This window comes from Triticum dicoccoides, chromosome 5B (assembly GCF_002162155.2).
Source record: "Triticum dicoccoides isolate Atlit2015 ecotype Zavitan chromosome 5B, WEW_v2.0, whole genome shotgun sequence".
NCBI lineage: Eukaryota > Viridiplantae > Streptophyta > Magnoliopsida > Poales > Poaceae > Triticum > Triticum dicoccoides.
Genome location: NC_041389.1, coordinates 721,624,299 through 721,640,808, shown reverse-complemented (window position 1 = coordinate 721,640,808; position 16,510 = coordinate 721,624,299).

Genomic DNA, 16,510 nt, shown 5'->3' with positions numbered 1-16,510 from the left:
GCTCAAGGCGGGCTTGCCCAAGCGACGAACCAGTATACCAAAGATATACGGGTAAGAAATTGTGATAATTATGTATAGTAGGAGCCCCTGAGACTTGAAACGGTTGGAACAACTGTTTTAAGGATCTATTTATGCGCAGGTTCTTATAGATAAGAATGAGCAATTGTCTCGGGAGCTGGAGGAGGGCAAGACCCAACTGAGGGCCACAGTTACCAAGCTAGAGGAAACCCAAAAGGCTTCAGCGGGTAACATTTATCTCGATTGTACGAAAATGTACCAATTAGCAACTGGCTGGTATGACAAATTTAACAAAAAATTCTGTATATAACCCTGCAGTAAATCCAGAGGGCGGGGGAGACGACGAGTCGTATCTCTCGGGGCAACTAAAGGCTGGCGAGCGCATTCTCACGCAGGTTCGGCAGGAGAAGAACAATCTTCAGGATGCCAATGTCCGACTAGATGTAGAGTTAAAAGACGTCCGTGCCCAGTTGGCGGACTCCGTAAAGGAGAATAAAAGGCTTGAACGCGGCATTTATGGTGAGTGCCTAGACGAACTGTATGATAGTTCGGCGCAGAAGTGTGTTGAAAGAATTTTTCTTGTAGGAATGTTAACGGGTCGCCCCGAGGAGGAGATGCCCTCATCTACAGGTGATGTACTGCAAGAACTTTCACAGTTGCACGAGCGAGCTCGGCGGGTGATGCACGTCGTTGCTCAGGCCTTGTGGCCATCAAGCCCCTTGCCAAATGGCATGATGGAGCTTGTGGACCTGCTTCAAGGAGCCCGGCGGCGCTTCCAGCTGTGGAAGATATCAGCATGCCGGCAAGGTGCAAGAGAATCTTGGGCAATGGTAAAGATGCGCTAAACCAAGCTGGACCCGAACCATATGGCCGAAGTAGGACCAGCGGGGCCCGATGGGCAAGAAATTCCCGTAAGTCTGGTACATGACCAGGTAGTGTTAGCCGCTAAGTATTCGCAACAGGACTGTAAACTAGATAGCCTGTTGGATGGCATAGAGGAGGAATATAGTTAGTCCAAGTGACTGTGTAATTTAATGGGCATAAGTAGCCCCTAGCCGGATTAAAATCATTTGTCATGGCTGACCTTTTCGCTTCAGCCCTCGGATCCGATAGTCCGGGGTGTGTTTGAATACCCGCTCAGTTATAAAAAACCGGGGTATGCGTGGAGACCAGGCGTAGGGGTCATAAGTGCTTGAATAGACAAGTACCTAACTAGTTATGTTATATTACATGGATAGTAAGAAACATCTTCCAGGGAGAATAGTTCCATTAGGGGTTCATTTCCCTGGGAATGCATGCGGCAAAGCACATGTCCGGACTGCGAACGAAGGCGTAGGATACAAAACTTCTGGGGATTTATGTTATGATAAACGAAGACATCTTTTGTTCACCGACCGAATATTCTCTTAAGGAAACTAGCTTTCGGCTTCACCCAGTCTGAGGTACACATTCGGCTCAACCGGCAGTAACAATCGCAGAGGTGCTCCCCTTATGCCCTAGCCGAATTAACGGGAACGTAGGGCATAAACACAGGAGCTAGGCAACCCAGCTTGGCCATGTCTTAAGTCATATCGATGCATATAATGGTGAAGAAAAGGCACACATGAAAAAAAGAAACTCATGTGTGATGGGAAAAAAGCCTTGAGAGTAATTTATATTTAGCTTCCATATAGGAAGCCCCTAGGTATTGCTTACACACATAGTGCGGCAAGAATAATACGGGAGTCCGTACTGTATGAAATACTTTGTGTGAAGAGGAAAAGATTTGAGAAAGGAAGAGGGAGGGAGCATAAAAAAAGGGGGAGGTAAGGATACAAACACTGAGTTCGGTGCTAGGCGTTTAGAATCTCCGGAGTCTGGCCGCGTTCCATGGGTTCGACTCGAGTCTGTTATCGGACGCATTACGTAAGTGGTATGCTCCTCCGGTGAGAACTTGGTCGATGACGAAGGGGCCTTCCCACTTGGGTTTGAGCTTATCCTTCTTCTTCTCCGGTAAGCGTAGAACGAGTTCGCCAACATTATAAGTTTTTGCCTGTACTTCTCTACTTTAGTATCGTCGAGCCTATTGCTGATAGAATGCGGAACGGGCCTTAGAGACATCGCGCTCCTCCTCCAAGGCGTCCAAGTTATCCTGCCGATCTAACTCGGCTTCCTTCTCTTCGTATATGCGTACGCGTGGCGAATCATGTATTATGTTGCAAGGTAGTACTGCTTCCGCACCGTACACTATAAAAAATGGTTTATATCCGTTGGTGCCATTCGGCGTGGTCCGCAGCCCCCAGAGTACGGAGTCGAGCTCCTCGACCCAATGAGTATCCGACTCTGTCAAGGATCGCACTAGTCTGGGTTTGATGCCACTCATGATGAGACCATTTGCCCGTTCGACCTGGCCATTTGTTTGAGGATGGTAGACGGAAGCATAGTCGAGCTTAATGCCCATTTTGCCGCACCAAGATTTCACCTCATCAGCCGTGAAATTTGAGCCATTATCGGTGGTGATGCTGTGGGGGACACTGTATCGGTGTACGAACCCGGATATAAAGTTGATTACTGGTCCGGATTCGGCCGTTTTCACTGGTTTGGCTTCTATCCATTTGGTGAACTTATCTACCATGACCAATAAGTATTTTTTCTTGTGGCTTCCCCCTTTAAGGGGTCCAACCATGTCCAGCCCCCAGACCGCAAAGGGCCAAGTTATGGGGATTGTTTGGAGAGCGGTAGAGGGCATATGACTCTGATTGGCAAAGAGCTGGCAAACGACGCAATGTTGGACAAGGTCCTGCGCGTCTGCACGGGCAGTCGACCAATAGAAACCTGTATGGAAGGCCTTGCTAACTAGTGCTCGAGCCGTGGCATGGTGCCCGCCCAGTCCGGCATGGATTTCAGCCAAGAGCTGCCGCCCTTCCTCTTCGGAGATGCACCTTTGAAGCACTCCGGTCGCACTTTTCTTATAGAGTTCCCCTTCATGGACTTTGTAAGCTTTAGAACGCCGGACGATGCAGTGTGCTTCATTTTGGTCTTCGGGGAGCTCCTGCCTATTTAGGTAGGCCAAGAACGGCTCAGTCCACGGGGCAATGACATCCATTATTTCGTGGGCTGACGATGTTATTTCGGTGGTAGAGCCTCCGATTATGTCTGATAGTTCGGAATCTGGGATGTATTCAGATCTGTGCTGGTATTGCCGGACTCCCCTTCCCATGTCACGGATGGCTTGAACAGCCTTTCCAGGAATATGTTAGGTGGGACAGGGTCGCGTTTAGCACCGATGTGAGCAAGTACATCTGCTGCTTGATTGTTTTCTCGAACCTGATGGTGAAATTCGAGCCCCTCAAACCGAGCTGACATTTTAAGGACGACATTACGGTAGGCCGCCATTTTCGGATCCTTGGCATCAAAGTGTCCGTTTATTTGGGATATTGCAAGGTTTGAATCCCCGCGCACCTCTAGGCGTTGAATGCCCATAGAGACTGCCATCCGAAGACCGTGCAACAGAGCCTCATATTCGGCTGCATTGTTGGAGTCTGTGTATAATATCTGGAGGACGTATTGGACCGTGTCTCCAGTGGGAGACGTCAGGACTATGCCTGCTCCCAATCCGGCCAGCATTTTAGAGCCGTCGAAGTGCATGATCCAGTTGGAGTATGCGCCGTACTCTTTAGGGAGTTCGGCTTCCGTCCATTCGGCGACAAAGTCAGCTAATACTTGCGACTTGATAGCCCGCCGAGGCTTGTATATTATGTCGAACGAAAGGAGCTCAATCGCCCATTTAGCGATCCGGCCCGTGGCATCGCGGTTGTTTATTATATCGTTTAGTGGTACTTCGGAGGCCACCGTAATCGAACACTCTTGAAAGTAGTGTCGTAGCTTTCAGGATGCCATGTAGACTGCGTATGCTAGTTTTTCATAGTGTGGGTATCGGGATTTGCATGGGGTGAGGACCATGGATACGTAATAAACCGGCTTCTGTAGCGGGAATTTGTATCCGTCAACCTCTCGTTCGACGACGAGTACTGCGCTTACAACTTGATGTGTTGTGGCTATGTACAGCAGCATAGGTTCACCGATATTTGGCGCTGTTAGGATTGGATTGTTGGCCAATAAGGTCTTTATTTCATCGAGTCCGGCAGCGGCTGCATCCGTCCACACGAAGTGTTCGGTGCGCCGAAGAAGGCGGTAAAGAGGCAATGCCTTTTCTCCTAACCTGGAGATAAAGCGGCTCAAAGCAGCCACACATCCAGCTAGTTTCTGGATGTGTTTGAGGTCTGTTGGTATAGCCAACTGCGGCAGAGCTCTGATTTTTTCCGGATTAGCTTCAATTCCTCTATTGGAAATGATGAAGCCCAACAGTTTTCCGGAGGGGACGCCGAAAATGCATTTCTCCGGATTCAACTTGATGTCATATGTTCGTAGGTTGTCGAACGTAAGCCTCAAGTCATCTATTAGGGTTTCGACGTGTCCTGTTTTTATGACTAAGTCGTCCACGTATGCCTCCACTGTTTTGCTGATTTGCTTTTCCAGGCATGTTTGAATCATGCATTGATAGGTTGCTCCGGCATTCTTAAGCCCGAAAGGCATAGTGTTGAAGCAGAAAGGGCCATATGGCGTTATGAAAGATGTTGCAGCTTGGTCAGTATCTGCCATCTTTATTTGATGGTATGCAGAGTATGCATCGAGGAAACACAGCGAGTCGTGTCCGGCTGTGGCATCGATGAATTGATCGATGCGAGGGAGGGGAAAGGGATCCTTGGGGCAAGCCTTGTTAAGGCCTTTGAAGTCGACATGCAGGTGCCAGGATTTGTCCTTCTTTGGTACCATTACCAAGTTCGCCAGCCAATCCGGATGTTTGATATCTCTGATGAATCCGCCCTCAAGTAGCTTGGCTAGCTCCTCCCCCATGGCTTGCCGTTTGGGCCCGAAAATCGCCTTAGGGTCTGTTTAGCAGGTTTGTATCCCTTCAGTATGTTAAGGCTGTGTTCGGCCAATTCGCGTGGGATGCCCAACATGTCCGATGGGTGCCAGGCGAAGATATCCCAATTCTCGCGTAAGAAGTCGCGTAGTGCGGCGTCCATAACAGGGTTCAACTGTGTCCCGACGGAAGCTGTCTTCGTGGGGTCCGTTGGGTGGACTTGGAATTTGACTATCTCATCTGCGGGTTTGAATGAGGTGGACTTGGGTCGCTTGTCGAGTATCACGTCGTCCCTGTCCACGGTGGCGCGCAGTGTTGTTAATTCTTCTACCGCTAGGGCTTCAGATAGTGCTTCCAAGGCTAGTGCTGCAGTTTTGTTTTCGGCACGGAGTGCGACGTCCGGATCACTAGCTAGAGTGATAATTCCATTGGGTCCGGGCATTTTAAGCTTCATGTACCCGTAATGGGGTATAGCTTGAAAGTGTGCAAACGCGTCTCGCCCTAGAAGGGCGTGGTATGCGCTGCTGAAAAGAGCCACTTGGAACGTGATTTCTTTGGACCTGTAATTTTCCGGGGTGCCGAATACCACATCGAGTGTGATTTTCCCTGTGCACCGTGCTTCCCGACTAGGGATAATTCCCCTGAAGGTTGTGCCGCTTTGTTCAATGCGGCTTTTGTCAATTTCCATCTTCTTGAGTGTTTCTTCGTAGATTAAGTTTAATCCGCTTCCGCCGTCCATGAGTACTTTAGTGAGTCGAAAACCGTCCACTATTGGGCTAAGGACTAGAGCGGCTGGTGCCTGGATGGACTGGAATTGGGGTTCGTCACTTGCATTGGAAGTTATAGTAGTGTCGTTCCACGGATTTATTTTTGCCACATGGCAGATTTCAGTGGAGCTTCGATGAGCTCGCTTACGCCTATTGTTTGAGGCGAAGGTCTCGAAGACCGTTAGTACCGTATTGTGTTCCTTGGCGGGATGTTGTTCTACTTTGTGGCACTCGAGGAGATCCTCGCCACTTTTTGCTACCTGCCGAAGTATCCAACATGCCCTAAGGTTATGGGTTGGTATTGCGTCCGACGTACTGTGGAACTTACATGGCCCATTGAGCCATCCTTCCAATACGGTTCCACGCCCTGGGGCGGGCTTTGGTTTCTTGGGAATTGAATCGGTCGACATACGAGAGTTCGGCCGTTTAGTTCGGACAAAGGTTCTGGTGAGGGCCGTACTATCCCAAAATTCTGTTTGGGTCTTCCAAGCGCTTTCCATCACAAAGTACTTCTGTACTATGGTTGCTAAGTCCGTAAAGTGTCCTATGTCACATCGACTTATAGCATTAAGGAGTCCTTTGTTCGTGCAGTTTCTGCAGAAAAGAGAGACTACATCCTCCTTGTGGCAGTCCTTGACCTTGTTAAGAGCAAGGAGGAATCTGGCCCAGTAACGATGTACCGTCTCCTGGGGCTCCTGCCTGATACGAGAGAGACGGTTTAAGTCCGAGCGAGCGTTGTTGGCTGAATACGGATTCTGATCCGATCTGACGCCCGGGGGCACGGGAAGTTCCGAGCCTGACAGTTTGGGATCTGGAGTATTACCTAATCCCTTCGGCCCAACGCTCGATTCTAAGTCCGGGACCTGGGCCATGTCTTCTTTTGGGTGGGTGTTCGGCTCACTGAGTTCGGTGATCCGGACATAATTCGTCCTCAAAGTTGAGGGGCAATCCACGTGTGGTTCCTCCACTACCGCTATCTCATGGGTGGCCGGCGGGGATCTAATGTCGCTTTGGTCGGGTTTAAGCCCAATCTGGTCATAGTCCATAGCGACTCCCAAAGCGGAGATGCGATCCAAGAGCTCATTAAGGGAGGAGAACTCAATCGGATCCATCATTTCGGCAAGCTCCGAATTGATGCGAAGGTTATGCGTGATGACCCGAGAGGCCATCGTTGGCGCGACAGTCGATGGGGCGGTCATAATGAGGCCGCCAAGCCGGAGAGTCTGGCCTACAGCCAGCGCTCCCCCAGAAGTGATGTCGTCCTTGACAACGAGATGAGCCATCGAGCCTTTGCAGCGACGACACAGAGGAACTCTCAATGAAAGCACCAATGTCGGTGTCAAAACCGGCGGATCTCGGGTAGGGGGTCCCGATCTGTGCGTCTTAGGCTGATGGTAACAGGAAGCAAGGGACACAATGTTTACCCAAGTTCGGGCCCTCTCGATGGAGGTAAAACCCTACTTCCTGCTTGATTAATATTGAAGATATGAGTAGTACAGGAGTAGATCTACCACGAGATCGTAGAGGCTAAACCCTAAGAGCTAGCCTATGATGGTATGATTGTAATTGTGATCGGCCTTCTAAGGACCATCCTCTCCGGTTTATATAGACACCGGAGAGCTAGGGTTTACATGGAGTCGGTTACAAGGAAGGAAATATAATATCCGGATCGCCAAGCTTGTCTTCCACACAAAGGAGAGTCCCATACGGACATGAGCCGAAGTCTTGAGTCTTGTACCTTGACGCTTCTATAGTCCGGACGATGTGTACAGTCCGGCTGTCCGGATACCCCCTTATCCAGGACTCCCTCAATAGTACCACCTACTTGTGGCACTGCCATGTAAGTCATATTGGTATAAAACACATGAAGAAGCTCCATGTTGATGGATCTTTGGACTCACTCGTTTTTGAAAAGTTTGAGACATGCGAACCATGTCTATTGGTATGTACGCATGAAGAAACTCCATACAGATGGATCTTTTGGACTCACTTGATTTTGAATCACTTGATACATGCAAATCATACCACATGGGCAAGATGACTGAAAGGCCTCGTTTTCAGTGAGATGGAACAAGAAAGCAACTTGTTGGAAGTAATACATTTTGATGTGTTAAGTCTAATGAGTGCCGAGGCACGCAGTGGATATCGTTATGTTCTTACTTCACAGATGATTTGAGTAGATGCTGAGTGTATTTACTTGATGAAACAAAAGTCTGAATTATTGAAAGGTTCAAGTAATTTCAGAGTGAAGTTGAAGATCGTCGTGACAAAAGGATAAAATGTCTATGATATGATCATAGAGATGAATATCTGAGTTGTGTGTTTGGTACACAATTAAGACATTGTGGAAATTGTTTCACAACTAATACCGCCTGGAACATCATAGTGTTATGGTGTGTCCGAATATCATAGATGCACCCTATTGGATATGGGGCATACCATGATGTCTCTTATCGAATTACCACTATCGTTTATGGGTTAGGCATAAGAGACAACTGCATTCACTTTAATAGGGCACCATGTAATTCTGTTGAGATAACACCGTGTGAACTATGGTTTAAAGAAACCTAAGCTGCCATTTCTTGAAAGTTTGGGGCTGCGACGCTTATGTGAAAAAGTTTCATCCTAGTAAGCTCGAACCCAAAACGGATAAATGCATCTTCATAGGTCACCCAAAAGAGTTGGGCATACCTCCTATTTCAGACCCAGAAGCAAAAGTGATTGTTTCTAAAATGGGTCCTTTCTCAAGGAAAAGTTTCTCTCGAAAGAATTGAGTGGGAGGATCGTGGAGACTTGATGAGGTTATTGAACCGTCACTTCAACTAGTGTGTAGTAGGGCACAGGAAGTTGTTCTTGTGGCGCCTACACCAGTTGAAGTGGAAGCTGATGATAGAGATCATGGAACTTTGGATCAAGTCACTACCAAACCTCGTAGGTCAACAAGGATGCGTACGACTTCAGAGTGGTACGTAATCCTGTCTTGGAGGTCATGTTGCTAGACAACAATGAACCTGCGAGTTGTGGAGAAGCGATGGTGGGCCCGGATTCCGACAAATGGCTCAAGGCCATAAAATCCAAGAGAGGATCCATGTATGAAAACAAAGTATTGACTTTGGAAGAACTACTCGATGGTCGTAAGGCTGTTGAGTACAGATGGATTTTAAAATGGAAGACGGACAATGATGGTAAGTGTCACCATTAAGAAAGCTCGACTCGTAGCTAAGATGTTTTCCGACAAGTTCAAGGAGTTGACTACGATGAGACTTTCTCACTCGTAGCGATGCTAAGAGTCTGTTGGAATTATATTAGCAGTTAATAAATTATTTATGAAATCTTGTAGATAGGATGTCAAAACATTGTTTCCTTGACGATTTTCTTGAGGAAAGGTTGTATATGATACAACCGGAATGTTTTGTCAATCCTATAAGATGCTAACAAGTATGCAAAGCTCCAGCAATCCTTCTAGGAACTGGAGTAAGCATCTCGGAGTTGGAATATACACTTTGATGAGATGATCAAAGATTTTGGGTTTATACAAAGTTTATGAGAAACTTGTATTTCCAAAGAAGTGAGTGGGAGAACTATAGAATTTCTGATGAGTATATGTTGTTGACATATTGTTGATCAGAAATGACGTAGAGTTTCTGGAAAGCATATAGGGTTATTTGAAAGTGTTTTTCAATGGAAAACCTGGATTAAGCTACTTGAACATTGAGCATCAAGATCTATAAGGATAGATCAAAATGCTTAATAGTACTTTCAAATGAATACATATCGTGACAAGATTTTGAAGGAGTTTAAAATAGATCGGCAAAGAAGGAGTTCTTGGCTATGTTGTAAGGTGTGAGCATTGAGTAAGTCTCAAGACCTGACCACGGCAGAAGAGAGAGAAAGGACAAAGGTCGTCCCCTATGCTTTAGACATAGGCTCTACAATATGCTATGTTGTGTACCGCACCTGAAGTGTGCCTTGCCATGAGTTAGTCAAGGGGTACAAGTGTGATCCAGGAATGGATCACAGGACAACGGTCAAGGTTATCCTTAGTAACTAGCGGACTAAGGAATTTTCTCGATTATGGAGGTGGTAAAAGAGTTCGTCGTAAAGGGTTACGCCGATGCAAAGTTTGACACTAATTTGGATGATTCTGAGTAGTAAACCGGATTCGTATAGTAGAACAGTTATTTGGAATAGCTCCAAATAGAGCATGGTAGCTGCATCTACAAGATGACATAGAGATTTGTATAGCACACACGGATCTGAAAGGTTCAGACTCGTTGACTAATAACCTCTCTCACAAGCGAGATATGATCAAACCCCATGGGTGTTGAATTCATTACAATCACATAGTGATGTGAACTAGATTATTGACTCTAGTGCAAGTGGGAGACTATTGGAAATATGCCCTACAGGCAATAATAAAATGGTTATTATTGTATTTACTTGTTCATGATAATTGTCTATTATTCATGCTATAATTGTATTAACTGGAAACCGTAATACATGTCTGAATACATAGACCACAACATGTCCCTAGTGAGCCTCTAGTTGACTAGCTCGTTGATCAATAGATGGTTATGGTTTCCTGACCATGGACATTGGATGTCATTGATAACGGGATCACATCATTAGCAGAATGATGTGATGGACAAGACCCAATCCTAAGCATAGCACAAGATCGTGTAGTTTGTTTGCTAAAGCTTTTCTAATGTCAAGTATCATTTCCTTAGACCATGAGATTGTGCAACTCCCGGATACCGTAGGAATGCTCTGGGTGTACCAAACATCACAACGTAACTGGGTGGCTATAAAGGTGCACTACATGTATCTCCGGAAGTGTCTGTTGGGTTGGCACGAATCGAGACTGCGATTTGTCACTCCGTATGACAGAGAGGTATCTCTGGGCCCACTCGGTATTGCATCATCATAATGAGCTCAATGTGACTAAGTAGTTAGTCATGAGATCATGCATTGCGGAACGAGTAAAGTGACTTGTCATTAACGAGATTGAACGAGGTATTGGGATACCGACGATCAAATCTCGGGCAAGTAACATACCGATTGACAAAGGGAATTGTATACGAGATTGATTGAATCCTTGACATTGTGGTTCATCCGATGAGATCATCGTGGAACATGTGGGACCCAACATGGGTATCCAGATCCCGCTGTTGGTTATTGGCCGGAGAACGTCTCGGTCATGTCTGCATGGTTCCCGAACCCGTAGGGTCTACACACTTAAGGTTCGGTGACGCTAGAGTTGTTATGGGAAATAGTATGTGGTTACTGAAGGTTGTTCGGAGTCTCGGATGAGATCCCGTACGTGAGAAGGAGCTCTAGAATGGTCCGGAGGTAAAGGTTTGTATATAGGAAGTCCAATTTCGGCCACCGGGAAAGTTTTGGGGGTCACCGGTATTATACCGGGACCACCGGAAGGGTCCTGGTGAAGGAAATATGCCCTAGAGGCAATAATAAAGTTATTATTTATTTCCTTATATCATGATAAATGTTTATTATTCATGCTAGAATTGTATTAACCGGAAACATAATACATGTGTGAATACATAGACAAACATAGTGTCACTAGTATGCCTCTACTTGACTAGCTCGTTTATCAAAGATGGTTATGTTTCCTAGCCATGGACAAAAGAGTTGTCATTTGATTAACGGGATCACATCATTGGAAGAATGATGTGATTGACTTGACCCATTCCGTTAGCTTAGCACTTGATCATTTAGTATGTTGCTATTGCTTTCTTCATGACTTATACATGTTCCTATGACTATGAGATTATGCAACTCCCGTTTACCGGAGGAACACTTTGGGTGCTACCAAACGTCACAACGTAACTGGGTGATTATAAAGGAGTACTACAGATGTCCCCAAAGGTACATGTTGGGTTGGCGTATTTCGAGATTAGGATTTGTCACTCCGATTGTCGGAGAGGTATCTCTGGGCCCTCTCGGTAATGCACATCACTATAAGCCTTGCAAGCAATCTCTACTCCTGATGGAGCAGTTGGTAGTCTCGCTTCCAGGTTTTTTTTCGTCCCACCTACCATGGTTTTTTTTGGTACCTCCTCCCACCTTCGCTGGTTTTTTTCGTAGATTTTTTTTCGTCCCCTCCCCCCACTTCATCGGTTTATTTTTGCTTCACCCTCTCACACATAAAAAAAACTGAACGGATCAGAACTTTCCATACTAACACAAATTATTTAGTAATGTCTTTATGTAAAAGAATCAATCACAATCAATCTCTAAAGATCAAATCTAAATTAATTAATCTTCATAACGTTTGTTTCCTTCCGAATCAGGTCCATAACTTTCCTTTCTTGTTTGGGCAGAAACTGTTTGGTAGCAGAGATTAGGAAGCTTCCTATGAGCGTAGTAATAGGAAGTATTCTTTTTCTTGATGATTCGTTTCCATGCATGATGATAGTAAATTAGGCCAACATTCACCACTATTTATCAACGTCATCAATCGTGTCCATTCCTACCAGTTTTAAGGGAATCCACTCGCTACGTCTTTTTTAAGGGGATCCGCTCGCTACATCGTTGTGGCATGTTATTTTCACAAGCAATTCCCCTAAAAAACACAGCGCCCTACCTCGACTTCCCTACCTGGACGCCGCCGCCGCCGCCCATCGATCTCGCCGCCTCCCGGCGATCCCCTCCTCCCTCCTGCAGCTCGAACGACCCACTATTTTGGCCACGAGTACCGCCTGCCTCTTCGGCCATGCGTCGCCCCTCCTCTTCACCATAGCCATGAGCACCATCCGAGGCGGAGCCGCGGCGCCTCCACAGATGCGGCGGAGACACCATATCCAGTGGAGATGGCGGTGTAAATCTTCTCCCACTCTGCTCCTTCCCCTGGTTACCAGCCTGCTCCGCCTCCCCTCTGCTTCGTGTGGATCTGCTCATGTGCAGCAGTAAACTTTATTTAGGTAGAAATATTCTTCTAGGCCTTTTTTTGTTACTTACAAATTAACTTTTTGAGCCAATGCCGCATGAAGTATTACCTAGAGTTCCTTAATCAATCTGCTTGTCCATCGTTTCATTTGGTTCAATTACTATCAGCAAGAACACATTGTGAAGCCGTTAGCTTATGAATGTGTGCTCTTCCTGCATGAAGTATGGGAGGTTTTTTTTTCGTCCCACCTCCCATGGTTTTTTTGGTACCTCCTCCCACCTTCGCTGGGTTTTTTCGTAGATTTTTTTCGTCCCCTCCCCCCACTTCATCGGTTTATTTTCGCGTCACCCTCTCACACAACGAAAGAAATCTGAACAGATCAGAACTTTCCATACTGGCGCAAGTTATTTAGTAATGTAGAATCAATCACGAACAATCTCTAAAGGTCAAATGTAAATTAATTAACCTTACCTTAAATCGCTCAATCACATTAATTAGAAAACAAATAATTGATTTTCAGACAAAATCGCTCAATCACATTAACCTTACCTTAACTCATGGATGGTAATCAATCTCCAAACAAAGGAAACAATACATCGAGGGAGCGGTAAATAAACTCCCTTTCTTATGACATGTATATGATCTTCCGTTCCCTCTCCGTTGTCGAGCGTTCTTGATTCTCGAGGCCCATGCTTGGGCTACGTCACTGGGTCGTGACGGTGCCGGAGGACGAGAACGGCGAGGCCGGGTGCCGCGGCACCGCGTTGGCCGCGGCCGGTGAAGGGGGCGAAGAAGGGCGGCTTCCCTGGCCCTGGGAGTTGGTGCGGTGGAAGCGGCACTTGAAGGACCCGACGTGGGTGGCCGGCGCGCAGACGCACTTGGAAGCGGGCCACATCCTCCGCATATTCTTGGAGATGTGGCTAGCCGATTTACATGAAATTAATTCCCTCAGTTGTGGTGGCAAATATAATACACATAATCCATATTGTTATGCACTAGCGTGTGTGTGAAATAGATTGATTATGGTCCCGTACCCAATAATATGGATGTGTGTGTGTGTTAGAGAGAGAGGGGGGAGAGAGAGTGAGGAAAAGGGAGGCAGAGAGGGTGTGTGTGAGGATTTGATGGTAAAAAAGGTCGTCAATGTCACTTGATATGTATGAGAATATTAGTATTGAACTCTTAAAGTTAATGTGGCCCCGTTGCAACGCACGAGCATTCTTCTAGTGTGACTAATGAGTTAGTTGCGAGATGATGTATTACGTAACGAGTAAAGAGACTTGCCGGTAACGAGATTGAACTAGGTATTGGATACCGACGATCGAATCTCGGGCAAGTAACATGCCGATGACAAAGGGAACAACGTATGTTGTTATGCGGTCTGACCGATAAAGATCTTCATAGAATATGTGGGAGCCAATATGAGCATCCAGGTTCCGCTATTGGTTATTGACCGGAGACGTGTCTCCGTCATGTCTACATAATTCTCGAACCCGTAGGGTCCGCACGCTTAAGGTTTCGATGACTGTCATATTATGAGTTTATGAGTTTTGATGTACCGAAGGAGTTCGGAGTCCCGGATGAGATCGGGTACATGACGAGGTGTCTCGAAATGGTCGAGACGTAAAGATCGATATATTGTACGACTATATTCGGAGTTCGGAAAGGTTCCGAGTGATTCGGGTATTTTCGGGGGTATCGGGGAGTTACGGGAATACGAGGAAGAAGCAATGGGCCTCATGGGCCAAGTGGTGGAAGAGAGGAGGCAGGGCGCGTGGCCCCCCTAGCCCAAGCCGAATTTGACTAGGGGGCCGGCCCCCTTTCCTCCTTTTCCTCCCTCTCCTTCCTTCTCCTTCTACTTCCCTTCCTTCCCCTCTCCTAGTTGCACTAGGAAAGGAGGGAGTCCTACTCCCGGTGGTAGTAGGACTCCTCCCTGGCGCGCCCTCCCTTGGCCGGCCGCCCCCTCCCCCTTGCTCCTTTATATACGGGGGCAGGGGGACACCCCATGGCACACAAGTTGATCTACGTGATTGTTCCTTAGCCGTGTGCGGTGCCCCCCTCCACCATATTCCACCTCGGTCATATCGTTGCGGAGTTTAGGCGAAGCCCTGCGCCGGTAGAACATCATCATCATCACCACGCCGTCGTGCTGATGGAACTCATCCCCGACACTTTGCTGGATCGGAGTCCGGGGATCGTCATCGAGCTGAACGTGTGCTGAACCCGGAGGTGCCGTATGTTCGGTACTTGGATCGGTCGGATCGTGAAGACGTACGACTACATCAACCGCGTTGTCATAACGCTTCCGCTTACGGTCTATGAGGGTACGTGGACATTACTCTCCCCTCTCGTTGCTATGCATCACCATGATCTTGCGTGTGCATAGGAATTCTTTTGAAATTACTGCGTTCCCCAACAGTGGCATCCGAGCCTAGGTTTTATGCGTAGATGTCATATGCACGAGTAGAACACAAGTGAGTTGTGGGCGATACAAGTCATACTGCTTACCAGCATGTCATACTTTGGCTCAGTGGTATTGTGAGATGAAGCGGCCCGGACCGACATTACGCGTACGCTTACGCGAGACTGGTTTCACCGTTACGAGCACTCGTGTTTAAAGGTGACTGGCGGGTGTCTGTCTCTCTCACTTTAGTTGAACCGAGTGTGGCTACGTCCGGTCCTTGCGAAGGTTAAAACAACATTAACTTGACGAACTATCGTTGTGGTTTTGATGCGTAGGTAAGAACGGTTCTTGCTAAGCCCGTAGCAACCACGTAAAATTTGCAACAACAAAGTAGAGGATGTCTAACTTGTTTTTGCAGGGCATGTTGTGATGTAATTTGGTCAAGACGTGATGCTATATTTTATTGTATGAGATGATCATGTTTTGTAACCGAAGTTATCGGCAACTGGCAGGAGCCATAAGGTTGTCGCTTTATTGTATGAAATGCAAACGCCCTGTAATTGCTTTACTTTATCACTAAGCAGTAGCGATAGTCGTAGAAGCAATAGATGGCGTAACGACAATGATGCTACGATGGAGATCAAGGTTTCACACCGGTGACGATGGTGATCACGACGGTGCTTCGAAGATGGAGATCACAAGCACAAGATGATGATGGCCATATCATATCACTTATATTTTGATTGCATGTGATGTTTATCTTTTATACATCTTATTTTGCTTAGTTCGGCGGTAGCTTTATAAGATGATCTCTCTCTAAATTATCAAGAAGTGTTCTCGCTGAGTATGCACTATTGTGAAAGTTCTTCATGCCGAGACACCACGTGATGATCGGGTGTGATAGGCTCTACGTTCAAATACAACGGGTGCAAAACAGTTGCGCACGCGGAATACTCAGGTTAAACTTGACGAGCCTAGCATATAACATATATGGCCTCGGAACACGGATACCGAAAGGTCGAGCGTGAATCATATAGTAGATATGATCAATATATTGATGTTCACCGTTGAAACTACTCCATCTCACGTGATGATCGGACATGGTGTAGTTGATATGGATCACGTAATCACTTAGAGGATTAGAGGGATGTCTATCTAAGTGGGAGTTCTTAAGTAATATGATTAATTGAACTTTAATTTATCAAGAACTTAGTCCTGGTAGTATGTTGCAAGTTATGTTGTAGATCAATAGCTTGCGTTGTTGTTTTCATATGTTTATTTTGATATGTTCCTAGAGAAAATTGTGTTGAAAGATGTTAGTAGCAATGATGCGGATTGGATCCGTGATCTGAGGTTTATCCTCATTGCTGCACAGAAGAATTATGTCCTTAATGCACCACTAGGTGACAGACCTATTACAGGAGCAGATGCAGACATTATGAATGTTTGGCTGGCTCAATATGATGACTACTTGATAGTTTAGTGCACCATGCTTAACGGCTTAGAAT